The sequence below is a fragment of the Lactuca serriola genome, chromosome 1 (assembly GCF_051521515.1).
Source record: "Lactuca serriola cultivar US96UC23 chromosome 1, Lser_US96UC23_V15, whole genome shotgun sequence".
In the NCBI taxonomy this organism is placed as follows: domain Eukaryota; kingdom Viridiplantae; phylum Streptophyta; class Magnoliopsida; order Asterales; family Asteraceae; genus Lactuca; species Lactuca serriola.
Window position 1 is genome coordinate 66,142,037 of NC_136408.1, and position 6,000 is coordinate 66,148,036.

The 6,000-nt window shown below is 36.6% G+C and overlaps 1 long non-coding RNA gene and 1 pseudogene across 2 annotated transcripts; one reads left to right on the forward strand and one right to left on the reverse strand.

Annotated features, from left to right (window-relative positions):
- Positions 1–2,497: 2,497 nt before the first annotated feature.
- Positions 2,498–3,992, forward strand: LOC145090202 (uncharacterized). Its single transcript, XR_013701432.1, has 3 exons — positions 2,498–2,848; positions 2,933–2,985; positions 3,660–3,992. It is a non-coding gene; the product is annotated as an uncharacterized LOC145090202 (long non-coding RNA).
- A 451-nt stretch (positions 3,993–4,443) lies between these two features.
- On the reverse strand, positions 4,444–6,000 carry LOC145056624 (serine/threonine-protein kinase PCRK1 pseudogene; annotated as a pseudogene). Its single transcript, XR_013685839.1, has 3 exons — positions 5,699–6,000; positions 5,246–5,513; positions 4,444–5,166 (listed from the first exon to the last, which is right to left on the reverse strand). The product of XR_013685839.1 is annotated as a serine/threonine-protein kinase PCRK1 pseudogene (transcript).

The window sequence follows — 6,000 nt, forward strand, 5'->3', positions numbered from 1 at the left end:
AAAGGTTAACCTAGACTATTATATCAAAATTAATGACAAGCCCAGAAACACAGGCATTACACAGATCCACACAATCAACTGTCTGTTCGATCTTGGTTTATATATAGCTAGTATAAACTAAGTGGTCATAGCAGGAACTGGTATTATCATATTCTTACAAAGAAAATATAGGATTTTCTTAAGGAACACTTTCATCATATTTCAAAGGACTAATACAGGTAACTCTGTAAGTACCTAGTGAATACGTCAAGGTTATATACATGAGGATCCGACAGACAGTGGGATGTGTGGCCTCCGCCTGATTTCTTGTTCCTTGTTTGGTTGTGGGCTTGGGGCAGAACCACACAATCGATTGTCTGTTCGATCAGGATTGTATATGACCTGTATACACTAAGTACTCGTAGAAGGAACTAGTACAAGTCATTTTACTTATCATTCATTACATAAGAAAATATAGGATTTTCTGGAGAAACACATCATGTTTTACAAAGAACAAAGATCTTGTTTTCTAAAACAAAACGCTTATGAACTCACCAACTTTAATGTTGACACTCTTTCAAAACCACTTGTATTCTCAGGACACTAGTATACAGGTACACGCATGGGTTCTTAGAAGACGGAGCATAGTAGCTTCAAGTCTTTACGTTGTTATTTATTTTTGGAGTGAGTCCTATATGATTCGAATACAATGTAAACATTTTAGTATCAATACAATGGTTGTTGTTGCTTTGATTACTATTATTCAATTGTTGTGATACTATACATGACGTCCTCCGCCCCCGAACGTTTCTGTCATTCCGGTTTGGGGGTGTGACACATGAGGTTGACATAAACATAATATTTCCACTTAGTTACCTACACTCTATATATATAATAAACAGAAGATACACGACTAATACACCCCCACAGTCGAAAGTATAGGAGGTCTGATGTTGAGAGTGGATCTGAAATCTTCAAACGGTGCGCGTGGAAGGCCTTTGGTGAAAATATATGCAATCTGAAAACGTGAGGGCTTGTGTAAAACGCAAACTTCACCCCAAGAAACTTTTTCCCGCACGAAGTGAATATCAATTTCTATGTGCTTCATGCGTTGATGCTGGACTGGGTTGGTGGAGAGATAAATTGCACTGACATTGTCGCAATACACAAGTGTCGCTTTAGGCGGGGTGTGGAATAGCTCACATAGTAGGTTACGTATCCAGCACGTCTCGGAGACAACATTGGCGACTCCTCGGTACTTGGCTTCAGCACTAGATCTCGAGATTGTGGTTTGACACTTAGTGGACCAGGAAAGTAAGCTATTACCCATGAAGATGCAGTAACCGGAGGTTGAACAACGGGTACCCGGACAGCCTGCCCAATCGATTCCATAGATCAGGATCCATTAGTTTGGGATTTGTTGGTTTATCAGCCCCAGCTTTATCAGTGGTGGAGGAGGAGATGAGTTCATCTTTGGGTTCAATATGATCAATGACCTGGAATACACAACAATGGATTCTAAACAACTCAGCCCATGAAGTATACTAAGCGCTTTCCATCTCGAGAGTAATCGAAATTAAATTCCAGATATTAGTGATCATGAGAGCCGAATGTAATTTTTCTACCATAGGGAGAAGGAACGAAAGAAAATAGAAGGAGATGGAGACTGTGAAGGAATGACGACTAGTAGGGTTAGGTTTTCAGAGAGGGAGCTCTGATACCATAATATAATACATAATATAATGCAAAATAGTTTCCTTGACTTTATTGATCCTGCCGTGAGGTATATATAATGTACATGAGGTTGACCTAAACACAATATTTACACTTAGGTTCCTACACTCTATACATATATAATAAACAGAAGATACATGACTAATAGTTCCCTTTTAAGTTCAACACTTTTATCAAAATTATATTATACTCGATCAGGTTCATTGTTTGTAAAGTGTGGTTTTGATGCGATAGATTATGAATTATAAATAAAAACTAGTGCATTATTCATCCCATCAAACTAGTTTCAACATTTGTTATCGAGTTGTTTAATTCGTATGATAATAAAATGTCTAATGTAATTTGTCAACCGTGTCATTTAGGCAAACATGTAGGACTTCCTTTATCTGAGTTTGTCGTCAATTTTCTTTTTATAGACTTCTCCAATTCAAAGTCATAGTGGAATAAAATATTATGTCGTTCTTCTAAATCAATTTTATCATTTTGTATAGGTTTATCATCTTTGATTAAAAACCGATGTTTTTCCAAGTTCCTTCATTTTCATGCTTACGTCAAAAATCAATTAAAATGTGATATTCAAACCTTTCAACGTGAAGAAAACCTGAGTACCACGCTCATTTGCATAGTCTATGTGCAGAGCCGGCCCAAGGGGTGGGCGAGTTGGGCCACTGCCCAGGGCAGCAATGGGCTGAAGGGCATCAGATTGTATGTGCTTCTTATGATCTGTGTTCATATATTCTGGGCCAAATTAGGGATCCACTAGGGTAAATACGTGCAGCTATAATGGCGCTAACTCTAAAAATCAATTTCAATTGAGCGGCTAAAAGATACGATGCACAAGACACGATTTAATGTTTGGGTGAATGCAACGTCGCAACACGCTTAGATTGAGGAGTTTCGCTCAATCCATAGATCGACTTTTGATTTAAAATTTGAGTCCCCCTCTAATTTCTTTTATTCAAGTTATCAGTTCTCTTCTCTGATTTTTTTTGTTTCACTTCTATACATAAGTTTCGTAGTGCTGCTCAACTCGAGAAACGAGATTTCATGGAGATCGATCATCGTTTGTCCGGTAGCATGCAACAAATCGGTACAGGGGGAATCAAATTGTTGAATATATTTTTTCTTTGTTGAGGTAATTATTCTGATTTATGATATTATTTTTCTCATTTTCTCAATTATAAATGTTTTTTATTTCTAAATTTTTGTTGTAAAGCAGTGACCCTCAGAATTTTTAATTTTTTTTACAAGTTGAAGGCAATAAGCATTGAGGTAAGTTTTCTGAATTCAATTTGGTACAAAAAAAATCTTTTTTCTACCATTCGTTGAACATTGTCACATCCCTTCACCATTGTAAGTTATTTCCTATTATGCAGTAAGTAGAAATTAAGCAAATTGAAAGCAAAATCAGTTTGTGGATGTGGGTTATCTAATGATTGTATGAAGTTGATTGAAGTTATAAAAAATATTACTGAAAGTTTACATTATCTGTTGCACTAGAGATCTTTTCTCAACGTTACAGATTAAAGGTTTAATTGTCTGATTATAGAAAAAGGTTATAACATCTTTTGGAATGAACAAAAATTCTAAATTTAGATCTAATGCGCATATTTTATGATGATATGTAAGTTGGAAATTTAGGTCACATGCCTTTACCAATTTACCATTGTTATAGTATTTAAAGAGACTTTTCTCTATTTTTTGTGTTTATTTTCATTGTTTTGATGTGTTGATCTAATAACATGGAGGAAAGATGTTTTGATATGTAATGGCCATTAAATTTGTCGAGTAACCAAAAGTCCGATTGTTGTTTGAAAATTAAATGTTGTTTTATGTTTAGTTTCATGGATTTGATAGGCTATTGCTGTGAACTAGATGTTATGTGATGAATTTGTCTAGTGTCACTTATCTACTAATTCTTGTTTTCTTTGTTTTTCACTTTTCAGATACATTTGCTTCAAAAGTTCAAGCAATTTCCACCAACACTTAAAACAGAAACTTATTCCAAGTTTAATCCTTTCTCTGAAAAGTATAATTTTATAATCTGAGATGTAACTAATGTTGTTGCTGTATAAAAATACATGCATCATTTTTGGTGATTGCAACATTACAAGTTTTAGTGTGTATCCATATATATAGATTTTTCAAATAAAATGGAATGTTGCCTTTTTGTTTTATAAACACAAGTTTTATATGGGATCTGTACAAATATATCGGCACTATTAAACCTTTTCGTCCGGGGCATAGAAATCTTATGGACCAGCCCTGTCTATGTGATACTAATAGGATCCACATGAGATTTTAGATGATTTTAGATGCTTAGACTTCACTTCAAAAAATATCATAAATCTCTCGTCATGTTTTCAATAGTTTCCCTTTGCCTAGATGACACCAAACTCACATCTCCTACACTTTTTTGGATGAACTATCCGACACCTTCCTCAAATCCAAACAATTCCTATCATCTTCCAACCACACCACAAACCTTACAAATGAAAACTCGCCTCCTAACTCCCCTTCCACCACCCGTTCACCTCCTCCCACACAAACTTTGGCTTGTTGATGTTTTTGCCAAAGAACCGCCTACCCATCACTTCACTTTTCAATCTAAGTTGGAAGCTCTTTTTGCCGTTGAGCTAGATGGGGGATGTTAAGCTATATCACAAGCGGAAGTTAGTGGTTAATTAGTTACGGACTCACTGCTGTTTTTGTGTATGTGAGTCATCGCGATGTAGTCTAGTACATGACTATGTGGATTATAGTATGTATATATATACATTTCCCACACTATTGTATCATTCATTTTACAAAGCAAAAATGATTTAACTATACATAAATTAATAATTCATAATAAATATTCCCATCCAAATCCTATTTGGTCGATGAACATATACAAGACAAGCATTCAAATCTTCTCTTACCTTTGAATTTCATTTTCATAGAACTATATGGTTCATGCAAAACTCGGTCTGCATTGTCACTAGCTCTTTCCATTACAGATTTCGTCATGAGCTGGTCAAGCATATCCAAAACACGGCTCATCTTTGGTCGTAGCTTTATGTTTTTGCGCAAGCAATTATTGGCTATAATCGACAGTCTTTTTGCTTCACGTAAACCAAAATCGTCGATCTCAATCCTAGAGTCGACTATTTGGCAAAATTTGTCGTCCGATAAGTAGGGTTTCACCCAGTCCAAGAGCTTTTGCTCGTTCATGGGGCGATGAGGATCTAATGGAGGCCAACCTGTGATAAGCACATACAACAAGACTCCATAGCTCCATACGTTGCTCTTTGTTGTTAGATATCCCGTCTTCAGATATTCAGGAGCTGCATACCCTGATACATGGGTCTGTCCTTCTGAAGTACTTACTGATGTGTTGCCAAAGTTTAAAAGCTTAGCATGCCATTCTTTATCCAGAAGAATGTTAGAGGGTGTGAAATCTCTGAAGATAACCTGCACCATATGTTTAACGTTTAGCATGATAAAGAAAGAAAACTGAAGCAAAAATAAGGATATTGTCGGAATTGAATACCGAGTAGTCCATTCCTTCATGTAGGTATGCCAAGCCACATGCAGTATCACGTGCTACACGCAATCTTCTGGCCCATGAGATGGGTGCATCTGACTTAGCTGATAAATGATCATGCAAGCTTCCATTAGACATATATTCATGAACTATAAGCTCAAGGGTTCCATTTCGTTCAACCTCATCACAGTAACCAATTAGCTTGACGAGGTTTGGATGCTCAATCTTCCACAGTTCATTGACTTCTGTCGCTAACTGCTTGTCACCCTGTTTGCTAAAAATGTAACAGAATCAATAAGCTTTTAGCCTGTCATCCATAAGATCAAGGTTTAAGCGTTCGTAAGCAATATTGAGGAAGTATTGAATGTCAGGAATGGAGAAAGTTAACTAAAGAAAGAAACACGTGCCTGCAGTACTCCACTATTACGTAGCTTCACAGACACCTTAATCGTCTTATACGGATACACAGAACTCTTGATCCTGCCCATACGAACACTTCCTGATTCACTTTCGCGAATCTTTGAAGACCTGCAGAAATTTGTAGTGGCTGCTTTGAGCTCAGTAAGTGTAAATACTCGCGGATTCTTTGGTCTCTCTGCTAAATCGGGTAACTCATCCTGAAAATTAGGTTCGGATACAAATCGTTTTCCATCGAATTCCGAACAAGCAGTATGATAGCTTTCGCTTGAAGATTTTGCTATGGTTAGGTACTCGGTCTCTTCTCCAAAATAGACTGAGAAACACCTGCAAGAAAACACCAT